Genomic DNA, 15459 nt, shown 5'->3' with positions numbered 1-15459 from the left:
CAGTATGGCCATTTTCATGATATTGATTCTTCCTATCCATGAGCATAGATTCTTTTTCCATCTGTCTGTGTCCTCTCTGATTTCCTTGAGCAGTGGTTTGCAGTTCTCTTTGAAGAGGTCTTTCACCTCCCCTGTTAGCTGTATTCCTAGGTATTTTGTTCTCTTTGTTGCAATTGTGAATGGGAGTTCATTCATGATTTGGCTCTCTGCTTGTCTGTGGTTGCTGTATAGGAATGCCTGTGATTTCTACACATTGATTTTGTATCCTGAGACTCTGCTGAAGTTGCTTATCATCTTAAGGAGCTTTTAGTGTTAGGTATCATTACTATTGTTGTTGTTAAGACATAAGAAAAACAATGGGAATTTTCAAAAAGGAAAAAAACTAGAATAGCAGAAATTTTGGAAACTGAGTTCAATGGCTTGTGTGTCAACCTCAGTTTTGTTTCTTTTGCCTAATACCACCTGAACTATTTACTTATATTTATGTAACTTACATTATGTATATTTATGATTCACTTTACAAACTTTAAAATGATGTTATCTAATGTGACTATAAGAACAGTCTTAAGCATTAAGCTATTACAGTTTTTAAAAATTCTGTGAGCCCCCAAGAACCTTCTGGAGTGCCAGAAATGAATTGTATTCCCCACATTGGAGACTCTGGTGAGAATGACCATGGGGAATGCAGGCGAAAAGATAAAAGAAAGCAAACAATGGCTAGGAGACGTGGTGGCTCCAGACCTCTCATCTCCAACATCTTTTTTCAACTTCCCAAGGAATCCCCATAGGGCATGACTCGGTTGCCTGGGAAACTCCGGTCTGTATAACCTGACCACATGTCATCCTGTGACAGATGGGAGAGCCTGTTAGCCACACTGAGGACCTGTCATAGACATGTCACCCTAGGTCTGCACATTTCATGTACAGTGAGCTCTGAATTTAAAATCAAACGGTTACTCATCAGGAAGGAAAGGCATCACAAAACAAAACATGAAATGTTCTAAATTCAACAGTGGATTTAAGAGCGTATAACACTGTGGTCTCATGTACACAGGCAAAAAATGCCGCAGCACCCAAATGTTTAGTTTCGAAGAAATGGAAACATCTAGTCAGTTCTACTCCTGTGTCTTCTCTGTGGTCTAATTAATCAAACCAGAATGAATTCAAAACTGGTAGCCACTTGCCAAGCCTGCAAAAAATGTCTTATTCTGATTATTAAATAAACAATTCCTAAAAAAGGAAGTGTTTTGAAGAAAGAAAAACATTTTCTTCCCTCTGAATTGCAGTGTATTGAACTCCTCCCACGAGTTGGTGGTAGGAAAAGACTAAACTAGCTAGAAGCTGAGAATTTATCAAATCATTCTTCATTCCAAACATAAGATATCAAAATGTCTAAATTGGCTCTTAAAAAATTTAGGAGTGTTATTGCTTTGTCTTCCATTTTAAAAATAATTATGACACATTTTTGGATGGTAAAATGTTTGATTATATATTTTTTCACAGTTTTATAAGATTAGTTTTCTCTTAAATGTGGTAGCTTCAGTGGCCAATACTAATGAATTCAATTTTGATTTCATATATTCTTTTTTATGATTTTTTAATGTCATCATTCAGAAGGCTGATTTTCACACCCCCAAGGCAGCTGATGTCGAGGTAAGAAGCCACTGATTTAGACAGCAAGGTCAGTTTCAACCCTGACTGCTACATACAGCCTATAGCGGTAGTATGCCACTCACTCTACCTTTATGATATTTATATTCATCATAAGGAAAGTAGTAACCCTTCACATGATTGTTGAGGCTATAAGTGAATCCCCTATGGGATTCAAGCCACAAGAAACTCAACTGTATTCAGAAAGAACCCATTTGCCAACTTCTCTGCTTTAGTACTGTTAAGCTTCAGATGTTCATTCCCACGTGGCATTCCAGGTTGCTGGAATTTGGTTTGCGGCTTCATAACTTGGTAACCCGTGACTATAGCTCAGTTACCTGAACTCTCTAGCATGAGTTTTCACATGTGCAAAATGGGGAGGATAATAATGTGTTCTTCAAATATTGTGCAAACATTAAATGAAATATTGATTTAAAAATACTAAGCATAATCCCAAGACCATAGCAAAATTACAATAACTGTTAATGATTGATAGTAATAGTGTTAGGACTATAGTTATGATAAACAGAGTGACTACAGAAGTTTGCCGAGGTTTACATCTTCATTTTCTTTGTCTTCTCTCTCTCTCTCTCTTTTTTAATGCTTCAAGGATTTCAGGCTATTTAATGAGGCAGTTTGGACCCTGAGTGGACCTCGATTTCTGGGGTGCTGCCTTTCCTATGACTCTCCTGCACAACTGACCTTAGAATCAAGACAGCCCTGGAAGAGCACCGATGGTTCTGGGGAAAGAAGGAACATAGGCACGAAAATCCACGCAGTTTCACTTAGTTCAGCAAACAGATTAAGAACCATGAACCCCTTCGTTTTGTCTTCTTGCCATTTTTATGTGTCTTGTTAATCTTTGATATTTATACATGAGGCATGTTCCTTTTAACATATCATTCAAATAGTTTGGAAGTGTGTAAAATATAAAATAGGAGTCCTTCATCACCCCATGTACTCAGTCTCCTCCTCAAGACACACCTTCACAAATTCCCAATACCCTAAAGGACAGTGTGGGTGAGAATTTGATGTGTATCCTTGCAGATATATTTTTTTCTTCTGTCCAACCACAAAGAATACCCACTTAGTGTTATAATGGATGGTGCAGGTCTTTGAGTTCAACCTCTCTGTCAATAAGAGAGAGTAAAATAAAGATATCCATGATATATGATCTTCTATCTGCTTAAACAGCTCTAGTAAAAGGAAATTAAAAGAAGTATGTGAACAAATCTTATTTCAAAGAGGACACAAAAAAAAGGAAGAACATTCCACGCTCATGGATAGGAAGAATCAGTATCGTGAAAATGGCCATACTGCCCAAGGTAATTTATAGATTCAATGTCATCCCCATCAAGCTACCAATGACTTTCTTCAGAGAATTGGAAAAAACTACTTTAAAGATCATATGGAACCCAAAAGGAGCCCGCATTGCCAAAACAGTCCTAAGCCAAAAGAACAACTAGCTGAATAACTCCACTCATGACAACCTCTTCCTTAAATTAAGCAGAAATTGGTTACCCTATGAAATTGCACCAAAGACTTTGGTTCTTGTATCTGGAAAGCCACATAGGTATGTGCTGCCTCTTCCATAGGATAAAGTGATAATGTTTGAAAGATGTGACTGCAATGCTAAATTTGGATGGTTTTTCTAAAAAAGAAGGTAGAGTCTGGGCTTAAGCAACTTACAGTTCTAGACTCAAACCTCACTTTGGCTTTTTGCTAGCCATTAATCTTTGAGCAAGTTCCTTAAATTCCAGGTCCCTATCTATTTGAATCTACAAATTGAGGAATACAATATCCATGCCATAGGACTTATGAGAACAAATATGAAGTTCCCAGTGCAGGATAGTGCCAGGCACAGAATAAGTATCTAGGACATGTTGGTTTTCTCTTCTTTCACCGTTTTGTTTATCTTTCTGATTTCTCTCTAGTGTTTTCACGAACCTCTTGAAACATGAGACTCTCATATAGACACAGTCCTCCAGATGACTCTAATGCAAAGGAAGATAAAGAAAAGTTGGACTGCAGATCTCATGACATCAACAGTGATTTTCTATTTAAATGTCTTCATTATTCCAAAGATACATATATAGCCTACAAATAGGTGAAAAAATCAAATCCCTTTTCCCTGTTTCCTAACCAAATCTGACATCTCCCATATGAAACTTACCGATTTTACTATTAGTCTCAAAAGACTATTTTTTCTCCCTGTTGAATTCTGTTTTCTAGCTCTTAGTCCATTGGTCCTACCTGTTGATATTGTGTTTTGGTTCTGTCATCTATGCTATTAGCAATCTCTCCCTCACTTAGTGGCAGCTGAAAATGTGATAAGCATACTTTCAACCCAAGGAACTGATTTAAAAAAAGACAAACAGGACAGGGCCCAGGAGTGCTCCCATGTTACATAGCTGCAGACCTCCCACCAAGTTTACAAGAAGTCATTAATCAACCCTGGTTGGATGGAGCTCCTCCATCATTGATGACTGTGTCCAGCGGTCCTACCGTGTAGTTCCCATGTCATAATTCTACACGGGGCTATCAGGGAGACTTTATAAAATGCTTCTCTGAAACCAAGATACATTCAGTCCCTATACCACCAGACTTCTAATAAAACCATCAACATAGGATTAGGATATGCAGTTATTTTGGCACAAAGTCACAAACTGCATTAGTCTCAATACTCATTTATATATGCTCATCAATATTACCATTGACGCTAGGCTCTGTGTTTTTTTTGTTTTGTTTTGTTTTTTGGTTTTTTTGTTTTTTGAGACAGAGTATTGCTCTGTCGCCAGGCTGGAGTGCAGTGGCGCGATCTCAGCTCACTGCAACCTCCGCCTCCCGGGTAAGCGATTCTCCTGCCTCAGCCTCCGGAGTAACTGGGACTACAGGCCCATGCTGCCACGCCAGGATGGCCTTGATCTCTTGACCTTGTGATCCACCCACCTCGGCCTCCCAAAGTGCTGGTATTACAGGCGTGAGCCACCGTGCCCAGCCAGACGCTAGGCTCTTTAGAGAACATGACTTTTCTTAAAAAGATGAAGTTACTTCTTTGGTTTCCAGAAGTGATTAACATGGATATCCTCCAGTTTAGAGCATCTGAGTGTTGCTAAGCTAGTGGAATCCTTCCTATTCACTAATAAAATTCAACAGTTATAGAAAATTACTCTAATGGATCTCTAGAGCTTAGAATTGTTTTTACAATCCCTGAAGGAAGGTATCTGCTTTTATGCATGTGATCATGATCTTCTGTCCTTCATAGGATAACAGTTTCCACTTTTCAAGAATATGTTTGATCTTCTCTTAGCTGTTAGAAAATGGAGCCATGAAGCTTTAATTCAGAGCAGAGGAGGAAGAAAAATGAACATCGCACAAGCAGAACTTTAGTATTTTACCAAACAAGCCTTAACTCTTATTCACGCATCTTCCTTATGTCATTTCCAGTTTATTTGTTATATTTTAAAATATGAAAATGGTTTAGAAAACTTTTTTCATCTTATTTCAACAAGCTTCTTGAATACAGTCACCTCAGCACAAAAACTTAAAAGATACTGGCTTTTGTTTATATGTATTCATATTTTACCTATTTGCAAACATATTTATTTGTATTTTTAAACCTGTAATGAAATATGCCTTTGTTTTTGCTGTTACACATTCTAGGGATAAGATTTAAGCCCAGTTTGGTATAGCAGATGCCTGAGCTATAATATAGATCTTAAAACATTGAAAGTCTAATAACTACCTAATTTTTTAATTTAATTTTTATATAAATATTTTAAAATCCTATCTATATTAGTAAATAATTGCCTTATCTATTTTATTTATTTTTCATTTATTTATTTATTTATTTATTTATTTATTTATTTATTCATAGCACCGGGGTCTCACCATCTTGCCCAGGATGGTCTCAAACTCCCGGGCTCAAATGATCTTCCTGTGTTGGCCTCCCAAAGTTTGGGGATTATGGGCGTGAGGCACCATTCCTGGCCTTGAATTATTTTTTTAACATTAATTCACCTGAGAGAAAGAATTGGATCAAAATGAATGAGTAATTTATTCCTTTTTTTTCTTTTTCACTAAAGACATGTCATCCCTGCATTTTTATTCTTAATGTCTATTGCTACAGACATTTACAATAATTCATAGTGCTATCACTCATGCACAGATATTGCTTGAAATGTTAATTTTCTAAGCACTTTGTTTTAATGGAGACCTTTCCTTTTGTATTTGTTCCACCCAGTGCTGTATTTGTGGCTTTTAGATATTAGGGAGTATATAAATTTGCTACATCAATTTTCTCTATGGTAAATTATAAAGAAAATTATTCTATTTAGTTTTATTCATCTCCTTATCAAAGGCTAACATTATTACAGCTATGCATAAACTAACAATGGCCACTGCAAGGCTTGTAAAAGCTCATGTAAAATATGAGATGATTTTCAAAATTCACAAAATTTGTCTGCCATAGAAGAAAATTGTTGAGAACTCATTTGTGCCAAGTAAGTAGGTGCTATGGAGAAGCAAAGATGAACAAGACAAGACTCTTATATTGAGAGCGGTGTCGTTGCTGAGGGATAATAAAGGAAATCTTGAAAAAATAAAACAAAAAGGCCCCACAGAAATAGAGGCAGAATGTGGAAAATGTCCCAAGTGGAATGAAGTGTTATGGCATTTAGAGATTGGAGAAATGAATTTGGGGTTTGAAACTCCCTGTTTGGGGCAGGAAGGGGTGGTGGAGTTTATGGTGATGAAGATTTATCAAAGCCCAAAAAAAGACATTTTTTTTTCTGTCTCTCAAGTTATAAAATAGTGCCAAATAAGGCTAATTCCTGGGGAATCAGAAATAAACTGCTCTCCCTAGAGAAGGGTCTTCTCTTAGTCTTTGTTTTTCAAAAGCTGAGATTGTGCTGAGTAATGCAACTCTTTGGGAATTGTGCTGTGGGAGAATGCAGTGTGTTTGGGGTGTGTTTGCTTTTGGGTGGTGCTTTCCCAAGGAGTAGAGTTTGGTCTGGGGTTCAGAAAATCTCTGGAAACTGGGCTTCGCTTCCCATCATCCTGCAAGGGTGGAATGTGCCTTGTATACTGAGCCACCAGCGTGGTTTGCCATCCAACACCAGGGACTGCAAAAGACAATCTGTCATTCCAATATTTATCAGCAAGTCCACCAAAGACCAGACGATTGTATCTTCTTGTTTTTCCTTTGCCACCGAAAAATCCCACTGTAGCTAGTCCTGGGTCTGGAGAATGGAATGTATGCGTTGCATTCCTTTCTAGGATAGCTGATCAGGGTGTCTGCTGCCTTACCCTGTAAGAAACTTTGTTTATTGATCTTCAGTAAATTTGGGAGCCTACATTCCAGGACAGCTTGTCAAAATACTGGTCAAGTTAATATGTCATTTGATTAGTCCCTCATGGCTACCAAGGATCCCACAAATTTGATACATAAAGAAATATAAATCACATCTTTTCTTTCTCCTTTTACCTTTTCTCCCACTACTTTTAAAGTATTAAGTCATTCAACTTTTCTGATTAATTTTGAAATGCATACTACAATTTGTTTCAAAAGAAAGCTGGGAGGCATGGCTACAAAGCTTGGTTCTGCCGCTGTGATCAAGTGGGCTGGATTTAAGTGTGTCGTTTCTCATGCAATGATTAGTGAATATTCTCCCAAATCCTTAAATAACTGGCCCCTTCTCACCACTCAAGTGTCAGTTAAACTAGCAACACCCCAGAGAGGGCTTCCCTGACCAATTTAGGCACCTTCTCTTCCCCATTTCCCTATTGCTCTCCATCCCATTATATTCTGATATTGTATTATTATTATTTAATTTTGTGTTTATTTTAGTTTCATCATAGAACTCGTTGCTATCTAATGTTATCCCATTTATTATTATTGTTGTTATTGTTACTATTTGTCTCCTTTAACAAGAGGAATGTAAACTTCATGAGAGACAGGAGATTTTTCTATCCTTTTTTTTTTTTTTTTTTTTTGAGATGTGGAGTCTCGCTTTGTTGCCCAGGCTGGAGTGAAGTGGCGCGATCTCCGCTAACTGTGAGCTCCGCCTCCCGGGTTCACGCCATTCTCCCGCCTCAGCCGCCGAGAAGCTGGGACTACAGGCGCCCGCCACCACGCCCGGCTAATTTTTTGTATTTTTAGTAGAAATGGGGTTTCTCCGTGTTAGCCAGGATGGTCTCCCGCCTCAGCCCCCCAAAGTGCTGGGATTACAGGCGTGAGCCACCGCACCTGGCCTTTTTTTTTTTTTGAAACAAGAGTCTGGCTCTGTCCCTCAGGCTGGAGTGCAGTGGCGCGATCTCCGTTCACTGCAACCTCCACCTCCCTGGTTCAAGTGATTCTTGTGCCTCAGCCGCCCAAGTAGCTGGGATTACAGGTATGTACCACCACACCCAGCTAATTTTTTTTTTTTTTTTTTTTGTATTTTTAGTACAGATGGGGTTATACCATGTTGGGCAGGCTGGTCTCGAACTCCTGACCTCAAGTGATCCACCCGCCTCGGCCTACAAAAGTGTTGGGATTACAGGCATGAGCCACCACGCCTGGCCTATTTATCTGTAATGCCTGTCACATTTTCAGGCATAGGATAAACAGTCAATATGTATTTGTTCAAAGCAAAGTTAAATGAATGGCCTTTGGCAATGGATTCTTAGGTATGACACCAAAAACACAAGCAACAGCAACAATCAAAAATAGATAAATTGTACTTCATCAATACTTAAAACATTTGTACCCCAAAGGACAGTGTCCAGAAAGTCAAAAGACAACTTACAGAATCAAAGAAAATATTTCAAATCATATATCTGTAAGGGTCCAATACCAAAATGTACAAATAACTATAACTCAACAACAAAAGGACAAACAACCCAATTTTTTAAAAATGGGCAAAGGATTTGAATAAACATTTCTCCCAGTAAGATATACAAATGGCCAACAGGCACATGGAAAGGTGCTCACCACCACCCATGACAGGGAAAATGCAAATCAAAACTGCAGTGAGATGCCATTTCATACCCACTAGGATAGCTGTACAAAACAAAGACGTGGAGAAGGCGGAACTTTTGTATCTTGCTGGTAGGAATGTAAGATGGTATAGCTAATGTGGAAATAGGCTGGATGTTCCTCAAAAAGATAAACAGAATTACCACATGACCTAGCAATTCCACTTCTAGGTATATATCCAAGAGAGTTGAAAATAGAGACTAAAATAGATGCTTCTGCACCAACATTCATTGTAACTTTATTCGTGGTAGCCAAAGGTGAAAACCACCTGTCTGTTAACAGATGAATGGATCAACAAAATGTAGTATATCCGCACAATGGCATATTACTCAGTCATAACACGGAAAGAAGTTACAATTCATGCTACAACATAAATGAACTTTGAAAACATCATGCTAGGCCAGGCACGCTGGCTCACGCCTGTAATCCCAGGACTTTGGGAGGCTGAGGAGGGCATATCACGAGGTCAGGAGTTTGAGACCAGCCTGGCCAACACAGTGAAACCCCATCTCTACTAAAAATACAAAAGTTAGCCAGGCGCGGTGGCACATGCCTGTAGTCCCAGCACTCGGGAGGCTGAGATAGGAGAATCACTTGAACCCAGGAGGTGGAGGCTGTGGTGAGCCGAGATCACGCCACAGGACTCTAGCCTAGGCAACCGAGCGAGGCTCCATCTCAAAGAAAAAAAAAAAAAAAATGCTAAATGAAATAAGCCAACTCATAGTACAATATTTAAGATCCCACTAATATGAAACTTCTACAATAGGCAACTTCATAGAGACAGAAAGTATATTTAGAGGGGCTGGGGACAGGGGAACGATAGAGTTATTGCTTGATGGTTACAGAGTTTCTGTTTGGGGTAATAAAAAGCTTTAGGAATCAATGGTGGTGAAGATGGTAAAATATTCTGAATGTAATTAATGCCACTGAATTATACAATTAAAGATGGCTAAAATGACAAATTTTATGTTATATATAACATGATGTTATATTTAAGCAGCTTTTTTCCCCAACTTGGATTGTATTCCTAATATACTTTGGAGGTATATCAATATGATTTTTGTGTAACATTTGTGTTGAATGAATGAATACATGATTTAAAAAAAATTTAAGAAACTCAATCATTATACAAATCTAGTAAAGTATGGAAAATTCATTGCTCCAAATGTTTTCTCCCTACTAAGGAAAATCATGTATATCCCTGAAGAAACCTGCTGTGAAAATGAAAATTCCTTCAGGCTGAGAACTTTTTTTTTTTTTTTTTTTTTTTTGAGACAGGGTCTTACTCTGTCGCCCAGGCTGGAGGGCAATGGCATGATCTTGACTCACTGCAACCTCTGCGTCCCAAGTAAAGCGATTCTCCCACCTGACACTCCCAAGTAGCTGGTACTACAGGCACGTACCACCACACAGGGCTATTCTTCTGTATTTTTTGGCAGAGATTGGGGGTTTTCACCATGCTGACCAGGCTGGTCTCGAACTCCCAATCTCAAGTGATCTGCCTGCTTCGGCCTCCTAAAGTACTAGGATTACAGGCATGAACCACCATGCCTGGCCCAGGTTGGGAACTTTTGATGCTGTCTGTGTTCTTCTGTGGAAGCAAGCTTTAAAATAAATGTCTTCTGGGAAGCCTTCTCTCAAGCATTGGCTAGGTTAAGCTCCCTGCCCAAGCCTTGTGCCCATCACAGCTTAGGCTTTTTCGATAATGCTCCTTCGAATTGGTGTCCCTGGCATAGTATGTGGCATACTGTAGATTCCCAATAAAAACATACTAAAGCTTGGCATGATGGATCACTCCTATAATCCCAGCATTTCAGGAGGCTGAGGCAGATGGATCACTTGAGCTCATGAGTTTGAGAGCAGCCTGGACAACATGGTGAGACCGCCTCTCTGCTAAAAATACAAAAAATTAGCCAGGTGTGGTGGCACACACCTGTGGTCCCAGTTACTTGGGAGGCTAACGTGGGAGGCCTACTTGAGCCTGGGAAGCAGAAGCTGCAGTGAGCCAAGATCGTGCTACTGCACTCCAGCCGGGGTGACAGAGTGAGACTTTATCTCAACAAACCAACCAACCAACCAACCAACCAACCAACCAACCAACCAACAAATGAACAAATGTGTTAAGGAATGCAAGTCGTCAATGTAGCCAGAGGATCCTAATTCTTCTAGGGCATCATGACAAATTACAGAAATTTAACTTCATATAGAGTATCAAACTCCGTAGCTAAATTGTCAAATTAGAGTGGGCATTCTTTTTTCCATCTTTAATAGACATTCCCAGTCAAGTAGCTTTTTTATGCTCAAAATCTTCAAAGCAGCATGTATTTCTTTGAGTTACTGTGGGGAGAAAAATGTCCCATACAATTTATTCAAGGTTCCATTAAGAAACCCTATTAAACTCTTTCCCTCCAAACATATGTAGTCTTAGAGAGTATAGCTGTGTGTGTGTGTATGTCTATGTAAGATATACATGTCTTCGAGACATATCATTTCTATCCTGAAATGCTCCAGTTGGATTTTTCATGTTGTACAGGAGGAAGGGCGTTTAGAGGGATGGGGGAGGCAGAATCATTCTGAAGCCTCCAGGGACTGAAGATTTCAGAAAGCCTGATGGAGTGAGCCTGGCTCTGACTATAGGGCCTCCTCCTCTTCAGATCCCAGGGGGCTCTTTCTCTGCAACTGTAGGAATCTTAATCCCTTTGAGCCTCAGAGTCTTTGTTGTAAAGGTAGAATCATTTGACCTGAATAATTTGATCATAGTAAGGGTTAAAGGAGGTGATGAGTAAAGTCTCTCACGATTTCGGGTGGTTAATTAAGCCATTCTCACCACCACCACTACCACCATTTTCTTTCTGATAAAGTAAATGAAGCAAGGCGTGTGACAATGAGGACTAAAGGGCCCCTATAAACCAGGCCACCACCCCCGGCCCCACTATAGAGCCTAAGCTCTGTGATCTGCTGGATGCCCCGGATCTGAGAATAGCTACAGAAGAAAGAAATGTGATCCCTTTCTGAGGACCCAGGACCCTGAGTTACTGTATATACTCAGTCCATCAATTATCAACAGCATTTCCTGTCATATCCACACATCTAACAGTATCCTCCTTCTCACGTGCCCACTGGCACACAATTTTAAAATTTACTTGTAAAAAAGAACAACAGAGATTTTCTACCAAGCTCCTCTGCCTTTTAATTTTATTTCTGTCCCTAGGTCCCCAGTGGTTTTTGTTTTGTCTGGTTCTCCATTTACATGGAATTGCTCAGGGATGTTTTTTTGTGGTTAGAAAGAGCCTGATTTCTGTAGCTATCTATGTGTGAATATAAACCTCACCAGTTTACAAGAAGCCTGGACGTTCCAAATGGTAGAGGAATGGTTTGTGCAATGCTTGGTACTAGTTCCTGAGGCTTCTGTTCTGTCACTTTCTGGAAAGAATTAGGTAGTACCAGAATTGTTAAAGAATCATTTGTTTTTACGTAGGGCATGTATAAAGCCTGCACCAAAACAAGCAGTCATAAAAGTACAGGGTTCTGCCTCTTGCGAGGAAATTTCTCAAATGGCCAGCATGGATTTCAGCCTATCAAGGATAAAACTGTTGAACTAGACCTCTGGCGAGGCATCAGAGAGTCTCCATTTCCCATTCTCTACGGCAAAAAATATGAACCAGTTTCCACTGGCAGCACTGGAGGTGATTTTCACAAGTGCATGAACAAAATAACAATGAAATCTCAGGGACTGAATGTAATTGGAAAGGGACTCACTTTCTTATTTGCTGATTACATCAAGGGGAAGTTCTGTCTTGGCTCAGCCCCAGTATGTCTTTAATTCTTCTCTGTTAAAAAGGAAGATTAGCAAGCATTAAGGAGAGAACAGGCTTCAGGCTAGAGGCTTTGGCAGGCGACAGTATTCAATTAGAAGGTAATTAAAAAAAAAAAACAGTGAAAATAATAGAATATTTTAAAATTCTTATTGTGGCAAATGATATAAAGATTCATTTTTATGTATTTCTACTTGGGAAAAAAAGTGAGTTGGCTTAAGGAGAAATATTATAGAAATATTAATACACATGGTTTTTTGGATATCACCTGGAAGATTCCGATCCATCAGGGGTTCTGTCTGTATCTATAACCTACGTTTTGCGCATTTACTTCCAGCCTAAGGGTAGAGAACAAACATGGGGAATTTTGAATTTCTCGAAAATGCTACAGGAAATAGAATAATGGCCCCTTAGCTATTCCCTTCATGTTTAGAGTTACAGCCTGTTTTAATTAGATAATCTCTAAGATCCCTTCAAGCTGTAGCTGCTCACTTTTTAGATGAGACTGGGGTTCAAAGACGTAATGGAATTTGCCCAAATTCATAGGACGAGGAAGTGGCAGACCCAATACAAAGACCCATGGCTCCCTGTTCCCCATCTGCCGAGTGAAACTGTCTGAGAAGGTTGGGGCAATATTACTCTCTTCCCCAGTTCCAAATGTGGTTTTATCCTGCCAAATCTAGCCTGTAGGTATTGGCCAACTGGGACAGGAGGGGCCTCAGCTTGCCAACTTCGAGGCCAAGACCATCTGGTGTGTGAGAAAGACATGTGTGATGATGACCTCAGGGATGAGATGACACCAGCCCCAAAGCCCCTGGAGACCCTGCAGTTCCGTTCTTCCAAAGAGCCCAATGATGGTTTCTTCCTTCCTATGACATAGGAGACTACCCTGTGTTTATCGTTCCCACAGCCCAGTCCCAGTCCCAGGGTGGGCCTTCTGTGACTGCTTCCCAGCCCCACCCTGTCTAAACATGCAGCCCCTACTGAGCTCTCTTCAGCCATCCCAGCAGAACTTTGCTAAATCCTATTGCTGATAAAAGCCAAAAGCCATTTAACAAATGCCAGAGATGTCTGTGTCATTTTGCTTATTAGATTTGGTCTCCTTTACAGTTAAAGATCTACTTATTTTTTAACAAAAATTTCGTTTTACTAAAAAATTGGCATAGGAAAATGACTTCCTAGACTCGCTTACGCTGTAAGTCATCTGTCCATTTACGTGGCATGCATACTACTACTGAGTCATGAATGGCGCATCCATTCAAAGACCAAAACCTACAAAGAATGCATTAGCCCAAATTTTTACTCACAGGGCTTTTCTTTTTTCATTTTGTAATCAGGACACCTGGGAATTCTATAAAATCAAGTGCTTCGATATGAATAAATGAGAAGCCTATTTGTTTGTTTCACATACAAGCAAAACAGATTCACAGATTTATCAAGAGAATTCTGCTATAATGATACCTGAGCTGGGACAGTGAATCTTTTTGAAACTTACGTTAAGGGTATTCCCTTAAGCACCAGAATTTACCCTCAGCAGTCTTGATAGACAATCTCAAATGGAACAAACAAATCATATGGACGCAAAACTGGGAAGATAAATTTACAAAAGGACGGGGGTAATTGTGTTCCTCTCTCTCTCTTGCTCTGTCCTGAAATGTGGCTTCCACCTGCTCTTTTATTCTTCAATGAGAACTCTAAATGGAAGTGTCTGTATAGAATGGAAAACCATACTGTGCTATCAGCAACTAGTTGAAAATCACTTTCTGAGCACATGCGGTGCTCAAGCAGAAGGGACTTGACACTCAAGCACAGGACAAGAACAGCAAAGTGGTCAAGAGCATTGCTGGGAGGTCAGACTGCCCTCATTTGAGAATCCTGGCTCCAACACTAACCAGTTCTGAGGCTTCAGGTATGTGACTTCACCTCTTCAAGCCTCCATTCCCTTATCTTCAAAAGGGAGATTATAAGGAGATCCTCTTCACAGGTTGTGGAAGGATCATATAATACCTTTAGAATGTGCCTGGCACTAAGTTTTTATGGTTTTGATATGCACGTACCAACAATAATAAAAAATTGCTAGCAGCCTTTATGCATGGTGGAGACTGCTCACTCCAAGGTGAAAAAACAGGGTCCTAAATTCTCTCCCTTGCCTCCTGCTGTATTTGAAATAGAATGACTAGAATTCTCATTCCAGCTCACCTACCAATTCAAGGTCTTAATATCAGGAAAATTACTTCCTTTCTGTATTTATTGAGACTGTTTTTGTTCTATGTGGCACGAACCCTACTCACACCATTAGACATAGAATGTAATTTATTAGAACATGCAATTGGGAAGTCCAGGTACCAGCTTCAGGTACTATTGGATATAGAGATTGTAAATGACTAAACTCTGTTGACCTCTTGTTTTCTGATGCATTATCCTCATCCTTAGCCTTCTCTAATTCATGGCTTTGTTTCTATTGGGTCTTGTCTTATTCTTATCTATTGCACACAAGTTTCTTTTACATGTTCCAAGATATCCCTTATCATGTCTTCTGATTCTGTTTCCCAAAAGATAAAACCTCCTTTTCTTCAGCTCTAGATGAGCAAAGTCCTAGAAAAGAATTAGAATGACCCAGCTTGGGACTTGGAAGTAAAAGCTGAGCTAATTGACATGATTGGAGAAATGTGGTTATGATTGTCTGGGTCTACATTATATACCCAACCATCTCTCAGTAGACCAACGCTGAATGGAGTGGAGTATATCCACAGAAGAAAGAGAAGTGTTCCAAAAAATGAGAATAGTTGTACCCTCTCAGAGAATGAATTTCCCTATGTTGAAGGGTTTACACCAAGATATAAGTGGTTCTTGATAAAGGAACATGCTGGAATCTCAAGAAGAAAATGGAACATATTACTTTTCACACTCTTCTGCATTTTCTCAATTTTATTGTGCTTTGTAACCCAAGACTTTGATATCCTCCCCAGTGAAGAC

Source organism: Mandrillus leucophaeus, unplaced genomic scaffold, assembly GCF_000951045.1.
Source record: "Mandrillus leucophaeus isolate KB7577 unplaced genomic scaffold, Mleu.le_1.0 Scaffold37, whole genome shotgun sequence".
Classification (NCBI taxonomy): Eukaryota; Metazoa; Chordata; class Mammalia; order Primates; family Cercopithecidae; genus Mandrillus; species Mandrillus leucophaeus.
This window is presented reverse-complemented; position numbering follows the sequence as displayed.